Here is a 13,284-nt window from a genome sequence, read left to right on the forward strand (position 1 = left end):
GAAATTCAAGGAGGAAACCACTGTGTTCCAAAACAGCTAAATATGCATGTCCAAAAAATGAAGGTATTTTTTAAACTGCTACATTCACTCTGAAGCCCATTCATCTCCTTCAGCATCCCAAAGATTAAACACATGTTCTGCTTAACTATGTAACAAAGTGGCAAACACGCTGCACTACTGACATCACAGGACAGTTGCCTATAAAACTAGACTTCTGACGCTGGGATCCACCTTCACTTTCTCACAAGTCATCATCTTCATCCGGGAGAGCAGTTGTCTGAGCAACCTCTAGATTATGCTCGTACTGCGCTGCCGTGGCTGGGTCCATGACTGCCTCTGGCGGGGTGAGAGCAGACATGGCGACGAACTCCAAGTTAGGGTCTCCGATCAGATTTCTAGCAAGCCAGAGGAAGGGCTTTTCAAAGTTGTAGTTACTTTTGGCAGAAATGTCATAGTACTGAAGATTATTCTTTCAGTGGAAGACAATTGACTTTACCTTAACTTTTCTGTCCTTAATATCCATTTGATTTCTACACAACACAATGGGGATGTTCTCACATAGTAGTACCAGATCTCTGTGCCAGTTAGGCACGTTCTTGTAAGTAACTCTTGATGTTACATCAAACATTCATGAGCGGCACACTGAGCTTGGGTATAATAGCCATCTCCCAGTCCAAAAAATTTCTTCTGACCAGCTGTATCCCAAACATTGAACTTAATAAGTCCTCTGTTGTTATGGAACACAAAGGGGTGGACCTCAACACCCAAGGTAGCTACATACTTCTTCTCAAATTCACCAGTCAGATGACGTTTCAGGACTGTAGTTTTTCCAGTACCACCATCATCAACCAATACAAACTTAAACTGAACTTGGGGTTCTCCTTGGGCTGCTATCGTGATGTTACTTCCAGAAGCGTCTCCACCCCCGTCTATCTTTCCTCTACTTTTAATATCATCTGTTTGGGGTGCTACAGAAACTCAGTAAAGAAACTTGAGGGAGGGAAATAATCCCAGAAATGTATGAGATGCAAGAGGAATGATGAGCAAAGAAAAAAAGTAAACATAAAGCTAAAGAAATAATAAAATGTGTAATTATTGGCATTTCAAAAAACCAAGATAGAGAAATTCTTATGCCACATTCTCTAATTACAATGCAATTAAGTTGAAAATAATAACATAAATATAATTAAAATAATTCAAAACTTTTAGAAATTAAAAAACACAGTTCTAATGGAAATTTAGAAATATTATAATTAAAGCAAAAAATATATAAATATTACTTGTCAGAACTTGTGAAGGTAAACTTATAGCCTTAAAGTCTTATTAAAATAAAGTTGAAAATTGATAAAATAAGCATTTCAATAAGCATTTCTAATTTCAATAAGCATTTCAACAAATTTCTAATTTGTTAAGCATTTCTTAACAAATTAGAAAACGAACAACATAATGAACTCAAAGTGAAAGAAAGGATATAATAAAGGAAAGAGCAGGCACAAATGAAAATAGAAAACAAGATAGAGAGTATAAACAAAAAAATTGGAATGGTTAATGCAATTGACAGACTCTAATCAAAAACATTAAATGTCACAACAAAAAGATTAGGAATGAATAAATGAACAAAATAAAAACACAGGAGGTATTTTAAGTACTCTAAAAACCTTATGGCAAAAATCTTGAAAAATATTTAAAATAGACAATGCTCTAGAAAAATAGAAATTACCAATCCAAAATAGAAATCTGTGTTGTTATAAAGCAAGAAATACATTTATATGCTCATGTAGCAATAAAAGAAATTGAATCACTAGATCAAAAGAGTATCATAAAGAAAACCCTAGGTCCAGATAATTTTATGAATCCCACCAATAATTTAAGAAACATATAATTTTGACCTTAATGTATTTTCAGAAAATATAAAAAGGGGAACATTCCCCAACTTTTTTAATAAAAATGGTATGCGCTTGATACCAAATTCAGACAAGAATACAAAACAAGGTAATTGTAGCCTGAATCTCCCTCCTGACTAAAGAATCAATTCTAAATGCACTTGAATTAAGCTCTCAAACATACTGTTAAGGTGATATATGAAGTTAAAGTTGGTTTAATTAGAGGAATAGAAAGTTTGTTCAGTAGTAGAATATCTAAGTGTCTGTATTAAAATTTTAATGTAGAAAAACTTACTATTATTGCAATAGATGCAGAAAAAAACATTGTATAACATTTAACAATTATTGATAAAAGCTCTTAGTAAAATAGAAATAGAAACTTTCTTAATTTTACAAAAGATATATCCACACATACACACAAACACACAAAACATAGCAAGTATTCTACTTAACATCAGAAGCAAGAAAATGTGTCCATTAATGGTTCTTTTTTTTCTTCCAGTTTTATTGAGATATAATTGATATACAGTACTGTATAAGTTTAAAATATAATGATTTGACTTGCACTGTAAATGATTATCACATTCAATAAGTTTAGTGAACATCTCATATAGATACAAAATTAAAGAAAAAGAAAAAAGTTTTCTTTTGATTAGAACTCTTAGGATTTACTCTCTTAAAAACTTTCATATCTAACATACATCAGTGTTAATTATATTTATCTTTTTGTAAATTACATCCCTAATATTTATCTCATGACTGGAAGTTTGTACCTTTTGACTGATTTCATTCAATCAGTTCACCCTCCTCTCACCTCTCATGACTGGTAACCACAAATATGATCTCTTTTCCCATCAGTTTGTTTATTTCTGAAGTAGAATTGACCTACAACACTGTGTTAGTTCCTGGTACACAGCATAGTGATTTGGTACTTCCGTACATTTCAAAATAATCAACATGATAAGTCTAGTTAGGATGTGTCAGCATACAAACACATTACATAGTTATTGACTATATTCCTCACACTGTACATTTCATACCTGTGACTCATTTATTTTGCAACTAGAAGTTTGTACCTCTTAATCTCCCTCACCTATTTCTTTCCTCCCCCCATCCCTCTCTCCTCAGGCAATCACCTGTTTTTTCTCTGTGTCTATAATTCTGTTTCTGCTTTGTTATATTTGTTCATTTGTTTTATTTTTTAGATTCCACATATAAGTGAAATCATAGAGAATTTGTCTTTCTGTCTGATTTATTTCATTTAGTGTAATGCCCTCTATGTTCATTCATGTTATCACAAATGGCAAAAATTCATTCTTTGTATGGCTCAGTAATATTCCATTGTATATATGTATATCACCTCTTCTATGTCCATTCATCTATCAATAAACACATAGGTTGATTTCATATTGGCTATTCTAAATGGTGCTGCAATGAACACAATGGTGCATATATCTTTTGGAACTAGTGTTTTTGTTTTCTTTGGACAAATACCCAGGAATGGAATTGCTGGATCATGTGATAGTTCTATTCTTAATTTTTTGAGGAATATCCACTATGTTTTCCATAGTGGCTGCACCAATATACATTACAACCAACAGTGCAGAAGTGTTCCCTTTTATCTACATCTTCATCAACAGTTGTTACTTAGTGTCTTTTTGATTATAGCTATTCTGACAGGTGTGAGGTAGTATCTCATTATGGTTTTGACTTGCATTTCCCTGATAATTAGTGATGTTGAGCATCTTTCTTTGTGCCTGTTGGCCATCTGTATGTCTTTTAAAAAAAATTTATTTATTTGGCTGTGCTGGTCTTAGTTGCAACACTTGGGGTCTTCATTGTGGCATGTGGGATCTTCGTTGCAGCATGCAGGATATAGTTCCCAGACCAGGGATCGAACCCAGGTCCCCTGCAATTGGAGCAAGGAATCTTAACCGCTGGACCACCAGGGAAGTCCCCATCTGTATGTCTTCTTTAGAAAAATTTCTGCTCAGATCCTCTGTCCATTTTCTAATGAGGTTTTTGTTTTTTTTTTTATGTTTAGTTGTATGAGTTCTTTTTATATTTAGGGTATTAACCCCTTATCAGATATGTCATTTGCAAATATCTCCTCCCATTCTGTAGGCAACATTTTCATTTTGTTGTTGATTTCCTTTTCTGTGCAAAAGCTTTTTAGTTTGTTGTAGCTCCATTTGGATTTTTTTTTCTTTTGATTTCCTTGCCTGAAGAGACATATCCAAAAATATATTACTAAGACTGATGTCAAAGAGAATACTGCCTATGTTTTCTTCTAGGAGTTTTACAGTTTCAGATCTTCCATTTAAGTCTTTAATCCATTTTGAATTTGTTTTTGTGCATGGTGTGAGAGAGTAGTCCCATTTGATTATTTTGGATGTAGCTCTCCAATTGTCCCAACATTGTTTATTGAAGAGGCTGTCTTTATCCCATTGTATATTCTTGCCTCCTTTGTATATAAATGTGGGTTCATTTCTGGGCTCTCTATTCTGTTCCATTGATCTATGTGTCTTGTGTTTGTGCAAGTAATATACTGTTTTGATTACTGTAGCTGTGTAGTATAGTTTGAAATCAGTGAGCATGGCACCTCCACCTTTGTTCTGCTTTCTCAAGATTGTTTTGGCTATTTGGGGTTTTTTGTGTTTCCATACAAATTTTAGAGTTATTTGTTCTAGTTCTGTGAAAAATACCATTGGTATTTTGATGGGGATTGCACTGACTGCAGATTGCCTTGAGTAGTGTGGTCATTTTAACAATAGTAATTCTTCCAACCCATGAACAAAGTATATCTTTCCATCTGTTTGTGTCCTCTTCAATTTCTTTCAACAGCATCTCATAGTTTTCTGAGTACAGGTATTTTACTTTCTTAGTTAGATTTATTCTGAGGTATTTTATTATTTTTTAAAAATTGTAAATGGCCTTGTTTTCTTAATTTACCATTCTGATAGTTCATTCTTAGTGTATCAAAATGCAACAGGTTTCTGTATATTAATTTTAGATCCTGCCAGTTTACTGAATTCATTGATCAGCTTTAGTTTGTTTGTTTTTTTTTGATGGCATCTTGAGGATTTTCTATGTATAATATCATGTCATCTGCAAACAGTGACAGTATTACTTCTTCCTTTCCAATTGGATTCCTTTTATTTCTTTTTCTTGTCTGATTGCTGTGGCTAGGACTTCCAATACTATGCTGAGTAAAAGTGGCAAGGGTGGGCATCCTTTCCTTTTTCCTGATCTGAGGGGAAATTCATTCATTTAACATAATGTCAGTTGTGGACTTATCATGTATGGCCTTTATAATGTTAAGTTGTGTTCCATCTATACCCAATTTGTTAAGTATTTTTAACAAATAGATGTTGAATTTTGTTAAAGGCTTTTCCACATCTATTGAGATGATCCTATGTTTTTTATATTTCAATTTGTTAATGTAGTGTATTACATTGATTGATTTGTGGATATTGAACCATATTTGCATCCCTGAGATAAACCCCACTTGATCATGGTGTATGATCCTTTTAATGTATTGTCAAATTTGGTTTGCTAATATTCTGTTGAAGATTTTTGCATCTATATTCTTCAGTGATATTGGCCTGTAATTTTCTTTTTTTGTGATATCTTTCTCTGGTTTGGGCATCAAGGTGATGCTGGCTTTATAGAATGAGTTTGGAAGCATTCCCTGCTCTGCAATTTTTTTGAACAGTTTGAGAGGAAAAGGTGTCTATATTTTTTTTTAAATTTGCTAAAATTCACCTATGAAACCGTTTGTTCTTGGACTTTTGGAGGATTTGTTTTATTACTAATTCAATTTCATTAATGGTAATTTGTCTGTTCATATTTTCTATTTCTTCCTGGTTCAGTCTTGGAACACTGTACATTTCCAGGAATTTGTCCATTTTAGATTGTCCACTTAATCGGCGTATATGCTTATGGGCTTGGCTGGGCCAAGAGACTGCTGGCTGAGAAGTTTCAGGGGTCCCAGGGTTATTGCTGGCCCACTGGTGGGCAGACCCAGATTCTGGTGTGGGTGACTGCATTGCTGGGGGTCCCAGATATATTGTTTGCCTGCTGGTGCATAGGGCTGGTTCCTGAGGCCAATGACTATGGTGTCCGTTGTGTCCCAAAGCTGGTGTTGGCCAGCTGGTGAGTGGGGCTGAATACTGGAGTGGTTGGCTGAGAAGCCAGGGTGTCTCAGAGCTGGGAATGGACTGATGGTGGGTTGGCCTGGGGCTCCAGAGGGTCATGAGCCTTGTGTTGGCCTGCTCTTTGGTGGAGCTGAGTCCTGGCAGGTCCCATAGCTAGAGTAGGTTCATTGGTGGTTGCAACCCTGTTCCAAGGTCTCTTGCTGCAGGGTTCTGGGGGTTCTGGAGCTGGTGTCAGTCAGCAGGTGGATGAGGCTGGATTCTGCCATGGCTGACTGAGGGTCCCAAGGTGTCCCAGAGCTGGTGGGTCCTGGAGCTGGTGTCAGCCCACTAGTGGGCAGGGCTGAGGCCCAGGTGTTCTGAGGGTTAGTGCCAGGTAACTGGTGGATGAGTATTGTCTTGGGGCTAGTGCCAGGCCACTGGTGTGCAGGACTGGGTCTCAGGAGCTGTAGGCTAAGGGGTTCTTAAAGCACCAGGTCTGGTGGGTGGGGCTGAGGTGTCCCAGCACTTGTGCCCACAAGCTAGTGAAAGGGGCTGGCACTAATAAACTAGAGGGATGATTCCACAATGGCACTTGCCAGCACCAGTGTCCACGTGATAGAAAAAGCTTCCCAAAATAGCTGCTGCCTGTATCATTTTTGCCTCCTGCCTCTCCAGGAGGCTTTCCAAGATAAGCAGGTGGATCTGACCCAGACTCCTTTCAAATTACTGCTTCTGCCCTGGGTCCTGGAGTGTGTGAGATTTTATGTGCATCCTTTAAGAGTCAAGTCTCTTATTTCCCACAGCCCTCTGACTCTCCTGAAAATAAGCCCCACTGACCTTCAAAGCCAAATGTTCTGGGTATTCATCTTCCTGGTACAGGACTCCAGGGCTGGGGAGCCCACTTTGGGGCTTGGACTCCTTGCTCTTTGGGAACAACCTCTGCAATTATAATTATCCTCCTGTTTGTGAGTTGCCCACTTGGGTGTATTGGTCTTGACTACACCATATCTCCATACCTCCTACCCATCTCGTTGTGGTTCCTTTTATATATCTTTAGTTGTAGAAGGTCTTTTCTGCTGGTGTTCCAGTTTTTCTCATCAGTAGTTGCTCTACAAGTAGTTGAAATTTTGGTGTGCCCATGGGAGGGGTCTTCACACTCCACCATCTTGGCCACTCCCCCCAGTGGCTCTTCTTTTCAACACTGTCCTGAAGATCCTAGCAGCTGCAATCTGGCCAGAAAAAGAAATAAAATGTATCAAGGTTGGCAAGAAATAAAAAAAACTGTCATTATTTGTAGCTGACTGTCAGTATTGAGAACATAAAATAATCTATAGACAAATTATTAGTATTAACAAGACTGGCAGCTAGAAATCATCATTGAGAAGTCAGTCACATCTCTAAATACTAGTAACACATAAAATTTTATTAAGGAGAAAGAATAATTTGATTACAAACCTCAGAGAAAGACCCACAATTTGTAGACATTTAATCAGTGACAGAGATGGCACTGGAGATAAGTGGAGAAAGGACGAACTTTCCCATAAATGGCATCAGATAGATTGTGAATAAGAAAAAATATGAAACTGGACTCCAATTTCACAATATACTAAAAAATATAATAAATTCAGGCACATTAAAGATGTAAATATAAAAGGCAAAATTTTGAACATTTTGGAAGATAATATAGGAGACAGTATTCATGATCTCAGATAGGGAAGGATTTCTTAAATAGGACTAAAAAAAAGAAAAAAACACTAATCATAATGGTAAATATTGATAAGTTTGACTACATTATAATTAAGAACCTCTCTATCAAAATACAGAATCAGTGAATCAACAATTATCTCAAAATAAAATATTAAAAATTTTGCTTAGTTAAATTCAAACACATTATAAAAAAAGTAAAGCTAAGCAAAAACCTGGGAAAAGTTACTTGCTTACATAAAATTGACAATTAATTAGGATGTCACATTCCAATAATAGGAATACATAAGGTATCATTATTTATGTAGCAAAAGCCAGAAAATGGTAAATATAAAGATGATCTAAAGATATGAATGTCTTAAATAGTATCAATTTGGAAATATCTCAAATATCAATGGAGAGTAGAGTAGATAAATTATGGTACACTAGAATGTTAAACAGAGAAATTTAAAAATGAACCCCTGCCTTCGGTATAACATGTAAATGTTTAAAAAAAAATGATGTCAAATAAAAAACTAAAAAGATATAGTAGAGGGGCTTCCCTGGTGGCGCAGTGGTTGAGAGTCCGCCTGCCGATGCAGGGGACACGGGTTCGTGCCCCGGTCCAGGAAGATCCCACATGCCGCGGAGCGGCTGGGCCCGTGAGCCATGGCCGCTGGGCCTGTGCGTCCGGAGCCTGGCCTGTGCTCCGCAACGGGAGAGGCCACAACAGTGAGAGGCCCACGTATCGCAAAAAAAAAAAAAAAAAAATACAGTAGAATACACACAGGTTTTATTTTATTTAACAAACATTTAAAAAATATAATTACCAGTGTTGGACCAGGTATTTGATGATTATTGATTCACTTAATTCTCTAAACAATTCAACAATGTAAACACTATTATTGGCTTCAGTTTAAAGATGCAGAAACTGAGGCATAGAAAGGTTAAGTAACTGTCCAATGGCACACATCTAGTAATAGGAATGGGCAATCTGGTTCCAGGGTCTAGAGTATGATTCCATTCACATAAACTTCAAAAGCAGGTACAGCTATACAGCATATTGTATGTGTGTGTGTGTGTGTGTGTGTGTGTGTGTGTGTATTTTTTAATGTTAAAAACAGATTAACAAAAAACAAAATACAGAGGGATTCAAAGAAATTGTCAATGTTCTATTTCCTTTTCCCACCCTAGTTTTATTGAGATACAATTGACATACAGCACTGTTTAATATGTACAGCATAATGACTTGACTTACATGTATTATTAAATGATTACCACAGTAAGTTTGGTTAACACCCATCATCTCTTACATATACAAAAGAAAAAAAGAAAAGAACACAAATATTTTTTCCTTGTGATGAGAACTCTTAGCAACATTTTCTTTCTCAGGAGAGCATCTAGGAGGTGTGTATATGGCTGTCAATTTTATTATCACTATTACTTTTCTCTGAAGTGTACATATACATTATACATGGTATTTCTTGGTATGCTATATTTCTCAATTTTTAAAAAGGTTAAAAGAGAGGGGGGCTTCCCTGGTGGCCCAGTGGTTGAGAGTCCGCCTGCCGATGCAGGGTAAATGGGTTCGTGCCCCGGTCCGGGAGGATCCCGCATGCCGCGGAGTGGCTGGGCCCATGAGCCATGGCCGCTGAGCCTGCGCGTCCGGAGCCTGTGCTCCGCAACGGGAGAGGCCACAACAGTGAGAGGCCTGTGTACCGCAAAAAAAAAAAAAAAAAAAAAGAGAGGGGTTGACCCTGAACAGAAAGTCCCTGTAGTGGAAGAGAAACCTGTACTTTCAGAACTTTTCTGTGAGTTAAGCCTGTGCCGAAGAAGACTGAATCATCCTGAAAGAATCCTACACAAGAGGACAGCCATGGAAGGCGAGGGTAAGCAAAAACCTGGGAAAAGTTACTTGCTTACATAAAATTGACAATTAATTAGGATGCCACATTCCAATAATAGGAATACATAAGGTATCATTATTTATGTAGCAAAAGCCAGAAAATGGTACCCCAACAGAAAGAGGATGAGTGGGTAGGATCTGAGAAGCTTAGGTTTGTCTGAGGGAACATAGTATAAATGAGGGTGCTGGGCAGTGGGAATGGGGAGAGCTGTCCAGGGAGCTCACAAAAGCAGTCCAAGAAAGAAAAGCCAGCATCTGAACTTCTGCCAGATGACAATGGCATCACAGAAGCAGGAGCTAGAGGTAGTAGAGAGAGAAGGAATGAAAGGGTAGAAACAAGTTAGAAGAGTAAAGAATGAAGGGGGAGGAGGGAAGCTTTGAACTGTAAGATTAAATTCTTAATATTAGATTGGACTGGACTTTATGACACTTACAAATGAGGCTTTTTGGTAATTCATGTTAATGACAGGGAAAAGTTAAAGGGCTCGGCCTGAGATAGTGTCCAAAATGGAAGACTTTACAGAACTTGTTTGAGGTCTAGGGGGAAGAATAAGTAAAATTTCCTGCTTGCACTTTACCAAGTTCAATAAACTAACAAATTCAGATTATACATAAATCTCTATCCCATTACCTTTTTAAAATAGGTTTACTGAGATATGATTTGAATAATTTAATATTCAATTTTTTAAAGTTTACAAATCAGTGATTTTTAATATATCTACAAGGTTGTAAAGCCATAATCACTAATTCCAGAATATTTTATTACTCCCAGAAAAGACACTATACAAATTATCAGTCATTCCCACTCCCACTATCCCCACAAGTGGCAACCACTAATCTACTTTCCATCTCTATGGATTTATCTATTCTGGACATTTCATATAAATGCAATCATGCAATATGTGGCCTTTTGTGTCTGGCTTCTTTTACTTAGCGAGGTGTTTTCAAGGTTCATCTATGTTGTAGAAGATACATCATGTTCCATCCTTTTTATGGTTATATAAATATTCCATTGTATGGCTATACCATATTTTGTTGTTGATAGACATTTCAGTTTCCACTTTTGGCTATTATGAATAATGCTGCTATGAACAATTGTGTACAGGTTTTGTGTGAACAGCTACTTTCAATTCTCTTGGGTATATACCTAGGAGTGGAATTGCTGTAGCAGATGGTAAACTCTATGTTTAACATTTTGAGAAACAAGCTGTTTTCCATGTGACTGCATAATCTTACAAACCCATCAGCAGTGTTTGAGAGTTCCAATTTTCCACATCCTCACAAACACTTGTTGCCCATCTTTTATTTTACCCATTCTAATGGGGGTAAAAATAGTATCTCATTATAATTTTGATTTGCATTTCTCTGATGACTAATGATGTTGAACATCTTTTCATGTGCTAATTAGCCATTTGTATATCTTCTTTGGAGAAATGTCTGTTTAGATAGAGCCTTTGCCCATTTTTAATTAGGTTTCTTTATAATTGAATTATGAGTTCTTTATATATTCTGGTTACAAATCCCTTATTATATAGATGATTTGCACATATTTTCTCCCATTCTGTGGGTTGTCTTTTTACTTTCTTTATGATGTCCTTTGAAACAAAAAATTTCTTGATTTTGATGAAGTTCTGTGTCTATTTTTTTGTTGTTGTTGCTTGTGCTCTTGTCTCTACCTTTTTTTAAAAAAAATACAGGTGCAACCATAATATACCCATAATTCCCAACCTGTTTTGTCTTAATAATAATTCTTGGGCATCTTTCCACATCTCTCTATCTCTCTGTCATCTCTATCTATCTATCTGTCTATAATATATATTTTTAATGGCTGCAGATTATCTTACTTTATGGCAGTAAATAACAAGTTCTCTACTGATAGACTTTTAGGTTTTTACAACTTATTGCTATTATAGTGCCACAGCAAACATTCCTGAAAATGTATATATCTTTATATATATGTGTGTACACACAGTACGTTTCTAATTGTAGGAGTGTTGGCTTAAAGAGTGTTTGCATTTAAAATTTTGACAAGTAGTACCGAATTATCTCCAGTGATGTTATATATATATTTTTAATATACTATCCTCTAATAGTGTTTGAAGCTGTATTGTGAACACATGGTATGATCACATTTTTTAATCTTTATGAATCTGATAAGAAAAAAATCTTGTTTGGTTTTGTCTTCTTTAATGTGTTTGAGGTTGACCATCTTTTATATCTTTATTGAGCATTTGTATTTCCTGCGGTATAAAGGGTTTCTTCATAATCTTTGTCCATTTTTCTAGTGGATTATTTGTCCTTTTGTTGAATTTTAAAAGCCTTTTGTATGGTAATAAAATTTGCTTTTTCTCAGTTATGTATGCTGTAAATATTTTTATTTGGTTATTTTTTTTTAGTTTCCTTATAGACTATTTGTTGCGCAGAAGTTTCAGGTGCTTTTGTAGTTGAATTTATCACTTCTTTAAAATGAATTTTAGCAAATCCTTTTTTCCCCTTTTTCTCTTAATTTTTCTCTAGGTGTTTTTTCCTATACTTCAAACTCTGAAGAGTCTGACGTTATTGACTCTTTTTCCCCCTTGATTTAATTATAAAAAACACTGCACACAATTCATTGAAAACTTAATTACAAATACTGCCTAGAATAGTGCCATGTACATAAGCCCACTGAAGAAATATTACTGAATAACACTTTCAAATTCATATTCATCTTACACTTTTCCATTCTAGATTATCTAAATAATTCTTTTTTTTTAAACATCTTTATTGGAGTATAATTGCTTTACAATGGTGTGTTAGTTTCTGCTCTATAACAAAGTGAATCAGTTATACATATACATATGTTCCCATATCTCTTCCCTCTTGCATTTCCCTCCCTCCCAGCCTCCCTATCCCACACCTCTAGGTGGTCACAAACTGCTGATCTCCCTGTGCTGTGAGGCTGCTTCCCACTAGCTATTTTACATTTGGTAGTGTATATATGTCCATGCCACTCTCTCACTTTGTCACAGCTTACACTTCACCTCCCCATATCCTCAAGTCCATTCTCTAGTAGGTCTGTGTCTTTATTCCCGTCTTACCCCTAGGTTCTTCATGACCTTTTTTTTTTTTCTTAGATTCCATATATATGTGTTAGCATATGGTATTTGTTTTTCTCTTTCTGACTTACTTCACTCTGTATGACAGACTCTAGGTCCATCCACCTCACTAAAAATAACTCAATTTCCTTTCTTTTTATGGCTGAGTAATATTCCATTGTATATATGTGCCACATCTTTATCCATTCATCCGATGATGGACACTTAGGTTGCTTCCATCTCCTGGCTATAGTAAATAGTGCTGCAATGAACATTTTGGTACATGACTCTTTTTGAATTCTGGTTTTCTCAGGCTATATGCTCAATAGAGGAATTGCTGGGCTGTATGGTAGTTCTATTTGTAGATTTTTAAGGAACCTCCATACAGTTCTCCATAGGGGCTATATCAATTTACATTTCCACCAGCAGTGCAAGAGTGTTCCCTTTTCTCCACACCCCCTCCAGCATTTATTGTTTCTAGATATTTTGATGATGGCCATTCTGACCGGTGTGAGATGATATCTCATTGTAGTTTTGATTTGCATTTCTCTAATGATTAATGATGTTGAGCATTCTTTCATGTATTTGTTGGCAATCTGTAT

General features: G+C 36.1%; 1 pseudogene; it reads right to left on the reverse strand.

Moving 5' to 3' along the window:
* Nucleotides 1-241: 241 nt before the first annotated feature.
* LOC114886138 lies at nt 242-6,306 on the reverse strand (annotated as a pseudogene).
* Between the last annotated feature and the right edge of the window lie 6,978 nt (nt 6,307-13,284).

This window comes from Monodon monoceros, unplaced genomic scaffold (assembly GCF_005190385.1).
Source record: "Monodon monoceros isolate NGI ecotype Baffin Bay Population unplaced genomic scaffold, NGI_Narwhal_1 Super_Scaffold_6, whole genome shotgun sequence".
NCBI lineage: Eukaryota > Metazoa > Chordata > Mammalia > Artiodactyla > Monodontidae > Monodon > Monodon monoceros.